Source organism: Ambystoma mexicanum, chromosome 10 (genome assembly GCF_040938575.1).
Source record: "Ambystoma mexicanum isolate Mex_15411 chromosome 10, UKY_AmexF1_1, whole genome shotgun sequence".
In the NCBI taxonomy this organism is placed as follows: domain Eukaryota; kingdom Metazoa; phylum Chordata; class Amphibia; order Caudata; family Ambystomatidae; genus Ambystoma; species Ambystoma mexicanum.
Window position 1 is genome coordinate 1,593,308,387 of NC_090932.1, and position 12,586 is coordinate 1,593,320,972.

Sequence of the window (12,586 nt, forward strand, 5' to 3'; positions counted from 1 at the left end):
CTTCAGGAGGTTGACATGATAGTTATTGTTTTTTTCCCGTCTGTCTGGTTGCTCTATTAGGTAATTTACAGGGCCGAGAACCTTTAGCACTGTATATGGACCCCTCCACTGGGCCAACATTTTGTTGTATGACGCGGGTAACAGTACCAAAACCTTGTCTCCTTTTTGGAAGGACCTTACTCTGGTATTACGATTGTAATACTTCTCTTGAGTCAACTGTGACCAGTGCTCCTTCTCTCTCCTTCTCTCTCGGGTTCCTGCAAGGAAATGGAGAAGACACACACAGTCCGTCATTTGGCTCCACCTTATATAGGGGATGGAGTGTTGTGAACCAATCAGGGAGGTGTTGTTCAGGTAGTCTATAAAAGTTCCCATAAACCCCGCCCCCTTTCTCTCATAACAAAGGTTGCCTCCATGCCTGGTCCGCTAAGCCCGCGCAACCGAAAGGAACGCTGGCCTCCACGTGAGCCGACACCGCCGCAGTCGCTGGACCTCTGCAACGAGAAATGAAAGGTGAGCGTTGGCGGGGTTCTTCGTAATCCGGTACTCGCACGTTTTTCTCTGTCGCGGCTTTCCACTGCCATGTGAACGGAACTGCTCGATGGTAATCCACCGAGTGTTGGGGCGCATACCTGGTCTGATTGATGTTACCCTGCTGACATGAGAGTATATTTCTTGGGTATAGGGGAGCGGGTACGGCCGGGAGGCTTCGGTTCCGGTCTTCTCTAACCTCACCTTCCGAGAGCTCGCGGCCATCATTTGGTCTATGTCGAACGAACCATGCTTTCTTCCTTCCATTGCTCTATGATTAATTGTTCTCCTTTGATCTTCTCCATTCTGTCGTGCCGCTGCCGGTGTCTTTTCTTCAGTGTTACTTTCACAATATTAATTACATTTATTTATATGTCAGAATAATTCTCTGGCATATAAAACAGTCACTGTAGTCTACCCAATGTTGTTCTTAGTATGCATAAAGGTACTGACTCAAGTATCGCATAGGAGTTTAATTCCCATCAATTGGGACATGGTACTTGAAGCTAGAGAGAAAACATGAGGGAAAGGGATAGAAACACGTACGTAATGTGGTAAGAGAGGAAATAAGAGGTAGAGCCAGAATTGTTGTTCTATTCGAGATGGTTGTTCAAGATAACTGTTGTGGTGTATCTCCTTGGAGAGGAGATCTCTCTAGTGAGGAGAGAATACATTATGATGTAATGGAATGTTGATGCAAATTGTTTGCTTAGTTCTAAATTGGACAGTTGGAGGAGAGAGCTGAAGGGAAGGGAGCCCATGAGATGTGGGGTCTTCTTTTCTGATTTATTAACCTAATAAATCTACATGTATGACTTACCTGCTTCCGCTTCATCTTCATAACAATGGCGACGAGGATGGGATGTGATTAGATGGAACGCAGGAGGAAAAGAAGATCCCAGCTGTAACACGCCGCTTCGACGAGCCCCGTGCTGAGAGAGACGTCCGGTGAAGGTCCATGCTCCTGTCGTCAGGCGTGCTCTCCAAATCCACCCGTCTGCGAGAGAAGGCCAACCCGTTTTGGCTCCCACACGACGGTCGCTGATAGTACTGCACCTGTCATCCGTGGCTGCCCGCTCGGTCCCGTGTTACCGGCCGACGTGGAAAGGCTGCGGAGATCATCTGTCTATGCGAGCGATCCAGCCGGACAAGGGGCTGTCGCTGAGAAGGGGCTCGTCGTTCGCCCGGCACCAGAGGAACATTTATGGGAGGGCCGCTCCGCTAGCCTGTAGCGTTGAGCGTCCACTGTGTGGAGGCCTGCGTGTTGGCCGCTCCGCTTCCCGTTGGCGTCGAGTGGCCACCGTGCGCAGGCCTGCGTGTCCGTGCCTCCCCATCGCACCTCCCCAACGTAAAAGTAAGTATTCAAATATGTATAACCCTGGCGCAGCGCTCTCCGTATTGCCGGGCGTATGATGAATGATGGAAGGCGTGGGGAACGGACTCCGAAGCAAAGTACCGTATTCCTCCTAACGGAGAGACATGTGAGAGTGAACTGCCGAAGACTAGAGAATAGAGGGGCATTCCGTATTCCAGTGAGGCATTTGATTCCCCATAAGTCATTTGAGGACTCGAGGCAGCTAGTAAATAACTGAAGGTGTTAGGCAAAAGCATTTTAAGTGGCATTTCGGAGGAAAAACGGGACACTGTTGCACTTGCACAATCTGCAGGTGCAACCAGGATCAAGACATTGTACAGTGTGGTTTTGCAGAGTTGGTCCTGATTGGGTCAAGATAAAAATAAAAAAAAACACCTAAAGCGCAGAAAAGCAACTGAGAAATAGTAATTCCCAGCGCAGGAAGAACGTAAAAGATGCTTTCCAAGTGACATTTTGCATTCAGGCGAGATGGCAGCTTTGCCAGGAATATCTGGTCCTCCCATTTTTATGCCTGCCCCAGGCGCGGCAAGAATTGCGTGGCCCCAATGGCGCAAGGGTTTTCAGCACTACATGAAAGCAGCCGGCGGAACAGCTTATTCCAGCGAGAGGAAGTTGGCATTATTGTTACATTTTTTGGGCTTTGAGGGCCAAAGAATCTTTGAAACTCTACCTCAACTGGAGAGTGGCGGAAGCGGGGATGAATTAAATGAGTTTGAATCCGCATTAGTGAAGCTAGATAAACATTTTAACCCAAAAAGGAGTACAATTTTTGAAAGGTACAATTTCCGGATGCGCACACAAGCCCAAAGTGAGTCAGTTGAGGATTATGTGACTGCATTGCGACATCTGGCTCTTACATGCAAATTTCAAGGAAGTTTCGACGAACATATTCGTAATCAATTCATGACACATTGTCGATCCAACAAGATACGAGAGGAGTTGTGGCTAAAGGATGAGCCACGTTTAGACGAAGTATTGGATTTGGCGAAACGTGTGGAGCATTCCATGGCATGTGTGGCCAAACTTTCCAAAACTGAAGGAGGGGAGCCCAAAGAAAGCAAACCGGAGGTGTTATCCGTGGCCGAGGGAAAGAACAAAAGGAAAGGAAGAAACAGACAGTCAGGGAATAACAATTCGGAAGAAAGGAAGGGTCAAGAATATGTGCAGAGATTTGAGAAGAAAGAGGATAGGAAGGACGAAAGGCTATGTTATCGGTGTGCTAGTGCAACGCACTTTGCATCCTCCGTTGTGTGCCCAGGGCGGAAAAGTATGTGCTCAAAATGCAAAAGGAGAGGACATTTAGCATCGTGCTGCAAGAACTACCAATTTGGACAGACAGGCCAACGGAGGGTCTTGTATGTAAATGAGGAAGAAGATGGAAGGTCATCAGAAGACGAAGTTGTAGTGCCATTACAAAATGTTATCGTGAATACTGTTAATGTTGTTACAAATGGTGGGGACCTTGAGGATTGTGAAAGGCCTTATGCTGTGGTAACGGTGAATGGGCGTAAGGTGTCAATGATGGCTGACTCAGGGTCGAAAATAACTTTAATATCCAGGGTTGCTTTTGAGTGCGAAATGAAAGGGGTAGTTTCTGAGTTATCAGAGCCCGACATAAGTCCAGGAGGGTACAAAAAAGATCGTATTGACTTACTGGGTTATGTATGGAGTAGATTTGAGTTCAAGGGACGTAGTTGTGATGGCAAAGTGTATGTCACCAAGAAGGGACAATCTTTATTGGGGTGGAGAGAACAAAAGAATTTGGGGATCAGACTCGATCCCAATCACCCAGAGCAAGTGCTGCAAATTTCCGAAGTGCCTGCGAGTCATGATAGATACATGTCGGAGTTTGGGAAAGTGTTTAATGAGAAGTTGGGAAAGGTGAGAGGGTTTCAGCACCAGATAGTATTGAAAAAGAATAGTATGCCTATTGTGGCGAAACTCAGGTCGGTGCCTCTAGCTTTGAGGGAGAAAGTGCAAAAGGAATTACAGAAGCTGTTGGAGTCAGGTGTGATTGAGAGAGTTGGGGGGGTTGAATGGGTATCCCCAGTGGTGATTGTGAAGAAAAGTTCAGGTGACATAAGGTTATGTGTTGACATGCGTGAGTTAAATAAGTGTGTGTTGTGTGTGTTGGTGGACAGACATCCTCTGCCCAACATCGGTGAACTGTTGACCATGGTGGGTGGAGGAAGATTTTTCTCTAAGTTAGATATGACGTCAGCTTATCATCAGGTCGAATTGGTGGAGGCGTGTAGGAAGGTTACAGCTTTTGTAACGCATGAAGGTGTTTTTCAATTTAGGAGAATGCCATTTGGGCTGGCGTCCGCTTCTTCAGTATTTCAGAAGATCATGGATCGTTTGTTGAAGGGATTTAAGGGAGTGTTCTGTTTTCAGGATGATGTGTTGGTAAGTGGTGCAACGATGGAAGAACATGACAGGAATTTACGCAAGGTGTTGAGGATATTTGAGGAGAGAGGTATTACTTTGAGAGGTGAGAAATGTGTGTTTGCAGTGACGAAGGTGGACTACCTAGGACATGAAGTATCAGGGGATGGAGTTAAGCCCAAGGAAGATATGATTAATACCATTAAGAGTGTCGAGAAACCGAAAAGCAAGAATGAGCTGCGATCTTTTCAAGGAATGACGGAATTTTATCACAAATTTGTGATAAATTATGCTGACAAAGTACAGGAGATGAGAAAGATTCTTAAAAAGGGCGCTGATTTTGAATGGAATAGCCAGTGTGACAGGGAGTTTAACAGGATAAAGGAAGAAATAAATATGGCCGGCCCTTTAGGGTGTTTTGACACGAGGAAGCTGACCATGATCACAGTTGACGCTAGTGAGAGTGGACTGGGAGCTGTGCTATCACAAAAGCAGGAAGATGGTTCTGAAGAGGTAATCGCCCATGCATCGAGGGGTCTCAAGGGAGCAGAGTTAAGATATTCGGTAATTGAGAAGGAGGCATTGGCATGTTTTTGGGCTGTGGAACGTTTCAGAAATTTTGTGTGGGGAGTAGAGTTTGTGTTGCGAACGGATCATAAACCCTTAAAAGCCATTTTTGTGAATAAGGGCCTTGACAAAGTATCTCGAGAGTGGCAGGGTGGGTTACCAGGATGCAGACACATTGTTTTAGAATGGAGGTCATTCCAGGGAAGGAAAATGTTTTAGCCGACAGTCTATCAAGGATAAAGGTGGCAGCACCTGAGAGTATGGGATGTGAAGAAATGGAATTAGTGTTTGTCAACACTGATGGCATTGTATCCAAGCAGGAGTGGTTGGACGAAATGGAAAGAGATAACATCATAAGGAGGGTAATCACATATGTTGAATCTACGGTGTGGCCAAATAAGGTAGAATTGGTGGAAGAAGTGAAGCCGTTTTGGGAGGTGAAAGATGAGTTGTCCGTAAATGATGACATTTTGTTCAGGTGGGGTAGAGCAGTAGTCCCGATAGGTTTAAGGAAGAAAGTGGTAGATTTAGCACATAGTGGTCACATTGGGGATACCAAGACCAAAGGAGTGTTAAGAGAAGATTATTGGTGGCCGGGTTTTGATAAGGAGGTGGAAGATCGTTTAGCAAATTGTCAGTTTTGTGTTAAGAGTGGAAAGGGAATAACGGCCAGAAAGCAACCTTTAGTGGATGTCGGTCTTCCGTCCAGAATATGGTGTGATATAGCCATGGACATACTAGGTCCCGTGGAACTGGGTTATGCCCGGGGAAAGTATATTGTTTTGGTGGTGGATTTGTTTTCCAGATGGGTGGATTTTAAAGTCGTGAGGGAGATCACAAGTGAAAGTATGATAAAGGTTCTGCAGGAAATATTTGCAAGTGAAGGTTTGCCTGAGACCGTATTGACCGACAATGGTCCCCAGTTTATTGGAGAAAAATGTTCTAACTATTTGAGGAAGTGTGCGGTTGGTCACAAAAGAACTTCATTGTACCATCCCGAGTCAAATGGTGTGGTTGAGAGAATGAATAGGTGTGTGATGGAAAGTGTACGTATGGGAGAGGAGTGTGGTTTAGACAAGCTAGCTCTAATACAAAATAGAATGTGGGCCCTGAGGATGGCGCCGCATTCTACGACCGGTCTATGCCCATTTGAGCTCATGAGGGGAAGGAAGCCATATTCCATGGCTTGTCCGCCATGGCTGGGAAGATGTAGGGAGACCGATCTTGTTGTGGATGAAGTGAGAAGATCGTTAGTGAAAAAAAAATCAGATTGGGTCAAGCGTGAAAACTTGAAGAGAGGAAAGAAGGAGTTGCGGGTGGAATGTGGTGACTGGATTAGGATAAAGAGATCAGTTCTAAGGAGAAAGGGGGAGTCCCTTTATTCGGATCCTGTCAGAGTGGTGGCAGTCATGAAAGGGGCTGTGCGAGTTGCTGGAGGGCAAGTATGGAATAAAGATAGAGTTGCCTCTGTGAGGAGAGGGAATATGTGAAAGCCATAAGCGGGGATGTGCCCAGGAGAAGGTAGAAGGAAATGGCAACTGAGCCACTCAGGGTGTTTTGTTCTAGATATTTTTTATTATGAATTAGTTAGTGTAACATGTTTGAGTTAAACCTATTGTATGAAATGAGACGTAGTTAGTGTAACATGCTGAAAACTAAAAGGCGATCAGATATATATAAAAAAAAAAATAATAATAATGAAGGGAGATGTGTTGTGGTGTATCTCCTTGGAGAGGAGATCTCTCTAGTGAGGAGAGAATACATTATGATGTAATGGAATGTTGATGCAAATTGTTTGCTTAGTTCTAAATTGGACAGTTGGAGGAGAGAGCTGAAGGGAAGGGAGCCCATGAGATGTGGGGTCTTCTTTTCTGATTTATTAACCTAATAAATCTACATGTATGACTTACCTGCTTCCGCTTCATCTTCATAACAATAACTAGTCCACTTCACTTGTTGGGTCTCATTCTTCACAGTGATTCACATCGATATGGACATTGAACACTATGGACTAATTTGCATCTGCAATGACAGTGTGTAAAGTACAAAGATACTGAAATCTTTGTTGGTGGACACAAAGATTAATTGTGCTGTTCAAGATAGTTGATTACAGTGTTGGCCTTAAATAATCAAAAATGTTTTACATTGTTATGGTTATCAAAAGGTGAAATTAAACCCTATGGGCTGCATTTGGTCCATGGTTACAGTGTGCAAAGTACAAAGTCACTGAGATGTCTTTAATGGACCCAAAGACTTCAGTCTGCGTTTGTGTGTATGATTTGTTGGTCTAATCATAAAAAGATATTTTTAAGTCCCATTCTCCATTAATCCCACCTGGGGTGAGAGAATCAAGCCTTTGAATCCAGAAGGCTTCTTGTTGAGCCCTTATTCTCATTACATCAATATGTTGGCCCTTCACTTGTATAATTTCTAGCACTTGGAATCTAAGTTGTGAAACCGAATGCCCCTTTTCGACAAAGTGTCTTGCCACTGCTGATGCTGGATTGTTGTTCTTGATGCAGGACTTATGTTCATTCATCCTGATTATTAGTTTTCTTGCCGTTTCCCCGACATTGTAGATTCCACAAGGACATTTGATACTGTAGATTACATTCTCCGAGAAGCATGTGCCGTGATATTTCAGTTTGATTTTTTTCACCTGGTCTTGGATGGGACACTATTGCAGTAATTACAATAATGTGATCAAAGGAACAATTTAAGCAGGGATGTGTTACTGGGTGTTTATCAAGACATTCATGGAAATTCATGGAATAAATGTGCGCTGAAAAGGGGAGCACAAGCATGAAAATCGCAGCGCAGGCGTGCAAAAGCCGTGCACGCAGCCGTTCATCGATTCATGGAATGCGTTGCACTTGTAAAACCTGGGATGTGCGCCAAATCCACGGGTTGCGCACACGGGCGCACACGTCACTAAACGGTGTGCACAACATGCACATGGAAAGTGCACATCGTGTAGCGCACACAAGAAAAGTGGGTGGCACACGGGGCGTTACACACAGAATGGGGAACAACGAGTGAAAATGTGGGTGTTACGGGGGAAGTACGGGAGGTAAATGCTCGTAACGCCCGCACACGCGCTAACAATACGTATTCATGGAATTGTACAGGGGAAACCCGTGCGCCAAAAAACACGCGCTAATCCGGAAACATGTACGCCAGCAGGAAGCAGGCGTAAGCGGCCCCACGCAGCATAAAAGTGTGCGCAAACAACAAACAAGCTCATACGCTGCGATGAATATACCGTTCCTTGCAGCAGTGGTCGTGGGACACCACAGGAGGAGGAGGATAGCCAGGCCCCGCATTCTTTTTACCCAGGACCAGCCTTTTTGGGATGCCTGATGACCAGGTGTATGGGAGGTACAGGTTTCCAACACTAATAATCCTAGAACTGGTCAGGGAGTGTAAGGATGACCTCACATCACCCATCCTGTGCTCCCAAGCACTGAGCCCTTTGGAAAAGGTGCTCAATGTACTGCACTTCTTGGCTACTGCGTCATTTCAGCAAACAAGGGCCATAGTTGGGGGTGTCTCACAGGCCACGCAGTCACGCTACCTACACCAGGTGTTGGCCATCATGACTGCACGCCCCTCAGGCCGCAGGCACATATACATGCCCAGAACACCTGCAGAAAGGCAGGCTGTTATCCAGGACTTTTTTTTACGGGGTGGCACACTTCCCCAAAGTCTAGGTGCCATTGACTGCACCCATGTGGCTCTACGTCCTCCCAGGGCCACTGAGCACATCTATCGAAACTGCAAGCACTGGCATTCCATCAACGTGCAGGTTATATGTGATGCCAAGGGAATCATCACCTCATTATATGCCAACTATCCGGGGTCCAGTCATGATAGTTTCATATTCAGAATGTCACCCCTAAACCAGGACCTGGAAGCTGGGCGGCATGGCGACACATGGCTAATTGGGAGTATAAATGCCTCTGCACATGCATGCATGCATGTCAGACACTGAGAAATGTGAAAACCCCACTAATGACAACCATTATCACCTCTGCAGGGGGCAGTGCCGACCCTCTGAGCACCTACATGATGACGCCAATTCGGAACCTCACCACACCACCCGAGGTAAGATACAACACAGCCCATATTGCAACCTGGGGCATAGTGGAGTGCACATTTGGATTGCTGTAGACACGCTTTCGCTCCCTTGACCGCTCTGGTGGGCAGCTGCTATATGCATCCCCAGTGGTGTGCAAGATCCTAGTGGCAGCATGTGTCCAGCACAACGTTGCAACCCGGCGGGGCGTGCCGGTGGACATGGTGGTGCCCCCACATTCCCAACCACATGCACGGCCGCTGCGCATGGGAGGTGAAAGGGCACGTGGTGAGGCAGCCCGTACCCAGCTTGTGGCAAATTACTTCACCTAAATACCACCCCTGCGGAGTGCACACAGGTTTGGCACATACAAGATGACAATCAATGATGATGACAAAGGGGACAGTCAACTGTCACAACCATAGCAACCTGAGATTGTTCACCTGGAAGTGCTACATTGTGTGCATCCCTAGCTTCTTAAACACACCCAATTCTGTGTCAGTAAAAGGCACACATTAATGCAGCATGAAGGACTACCCCATTGCAAAATACTACATCCAAATAGTGGCATGTCACCCAACTCCTGCCCATCTCAGCTACCCAACACACCATGGCATGGCATGCAATGTGATAGCAACCAAATGAATGCACAACACATGTCACAAGTGTCACAACGTGCACTGTCCCAAATGGAAACAATTTCCTCTCAGTAATTAATAAAAGAAAACAACACACATTAACAAATACTTACCATCAAGACAAAACATCAGTACAGGATCCAACAGTGGCAACATATGACAGTAAAAAATGAAAGTAGTGCAAGTGTCACAACCTGACTAAGGCAGCACATCGTCCCCTTCCAACTGCAGAGTGTTGCTGTTAGGCAAATGTGGCAGTGTACTGCATACAACATAAACCGCATCTGCAAAGGAGACGGACTTGTTAAGACATGAAAAAGCTACATGTATATAAGCAAAAAGTCCTGGATGTAAAACCATATATAAATCCACCATGCAGTGGAGAAATGAACAACAATCCCCACTAGGGATGTATACACAGTTTGCTCTACAGACTGCCAACACAACTTATGGGAGCCCAATGTCTCTGTGTAAGTTACTGTCACTTGGTCACACCCTTTGCGAGCCCATGGAAAGGGGAAGCAGGAGGGGTGTGTGTGTGTGTCAGGAACCCAAGTTTCTAACCCAAAGACAGGACAAGCCTGCATGTGCCCAGCTGGAATACACAGTGGATGCCTAAGGAAGCCACACAAAGCAACACACTGTAACATTAATTAACAATCTTAAAGAAAATGGTTATGAACAAAAATGTAAATGTAAATGAAACATAGAAAAAGCAAAAGTAAATGTCAAGTAAAACAAACAAATTAAAATAAAAATCAGAAGCATAACAAAATAAAAATAAATGCATGAAAATGAAAATAAGAAATCAAGATAAACTAAAAAAATAAGAAGAAATAAAGATAAATGAATGGAATACTATTTTCATTTAGCAAATCGGGATGAAATGTGAAAAAACCACAACCAAAATCAAAAATTACCATGTGTGGACCAGGGGGTGGGGGGAGCCCACCCAGGAGGGACGTGCGTGGATGTTGAGAAAAAAAAACCTCCATGGGCTCATGGCCTGCACGGCTACGCTACAGTGGGAGAACTGCTGTCGCTGTCATCACCCTCTGGTGCTACATCTGAAGGTGGCCGTGATATGGGAGGCAGACCACGCAAAGCCCTGGCATGCTCCTCCATGGCAGCAAGCATGCGGGTGTGAAAGGTTTGGTTCTGCAGGATGATGGTAGGGAGATCCCCATGCAGCACCTCACGGGTAGCACACATTTCTGCCTGCATGGCCTCGCGTGATGCCCGGCTCTCCTGACGGGTTGCCTGGAGCTCAGCTGAGAGTGTGCGTGTCAGCTGCTCCAGCTGCTGTTCTGACCTTGTACTCCGGGACACCTCAAGTTCACACAGAGTATCTCTGAGGGACCTGTGTTCTAACCTCAGAGCATCCCTGTGGGCCTGTGACTCTGCAGATATGGCTGTGTGCAGAGTCTCCAGTCCAGCCAGTCGGTCTCTGTCGGACGCCAACATGTCCTCCCTGTGTGAGTGCCAAATGGACTCTTGCCTGCTGCTGGAGCTCCACCTGCGTTTCAGAGGGGAGAATGGAAGTGGCCACCCTATCCACGGCCTGAGCCATCATCTCACACGATGCCCCCTGTTGTGCTGCTATAGTATACATGGAGTTCTTCCACACAGTATTGCCTGGTGGCGCACGGCCACCGCGTTGGCGGGCACCACACCTGTTTGGGGCAAGGTTATGTGCACCTTGCTGTGCTGGCACTGCCTGAGGCTGCAGGACTGCAGTCCTACTTTGATCTGCTGGCCCAGGAACAGGAGCAAATATTGTGGAATGTGACCCTGCATCCGTAACTGCCACAGGCAGACTTTCCAACACTGAATGCCCCATAGAGGGGTCTACCCCCAGTGTAGGTGGGTTGGACAGAACAGCATCCCTGCCAGAAACAATCACCTGCGACGGGACATATGTCTCAATGTCCGATTCAGCACCTGAGTCATAGAGGTTGTACCCAGAGACACCCGTGGACAGTATGGTCTGTAGGAGTAATGGGATTTCACCCACCATTACCCCACGTCATCCACTGGTGCCCGGTTGTCGCTGTGAGCACTCCTGGCTCTGTGCCATCTCCTCCTCCTTAACAGCATCACGTGCCTCATCACCTGCAAAAACATGAAAGAAAAGTAATGAAAACAGGCATGAGCACCATAGCACACACACATAGGCATGACGAGGCAGACATCCAGTACATAAATGACACATGTCACACATGACAATAAATCTGGCATGCATGCACTGGCAATGAGTTGGAAGGGGAGGCAAAAAGCAGACACCGAGGACTCCAAGATTGAAAAGCAACACATGTGCTGCATGCTGGAGAGCACTGGCATCACACATTAACCTGTGAGTGGCATGGACAATCCACATACATGACACATGCCAGCACACAGATGTCACGTAGCATAGCCATGGCAGATTTCACAAGGACACCCAGATGGTAGCAAATCAGTACTGGCACCCATCCATGTGACATGGACATCATGAAATTGAACATGCAAAATAGTGTGACAAAACATGCATGTGCCACACGCTGCAACAAAGCCAGTGTTCACTGATGCAGTGATGGCAGGCACATGGATACATCAATGGTTGGTCACTTCGACATGACAGAAGACAATTGTCATGTTGAACATTCAAACAGGGCCCCAAAGTGATTGTGTGCAGGCCATGTGTAGGTGCACATTACTCAATCAGCCTGATTGGTGAAATCATTCCCATAATAAGGTAAGAAATGTGGGCCATTGTGGGGTGTAGTCTATGTCTGAAGTATGTTACATTTGGGGCAGAACGGCAAAAAAATGTGTGGTAAAAATGCTAAGGATTTCATCAATCTGGCAGAATGGACAGGAAAACAGTATGAACAATGTTGTGGCAAGATGGCAGTTGAAGGGCAAGTGCATTAGTCTGGCGTATATTGTCTACTGTGGTCAGAAGGGATACTTGAAAACCCAAACCCAAGGCCGGGGTATGGTTTGGAGGCACCACATGGGTGACCCATAGCAGTC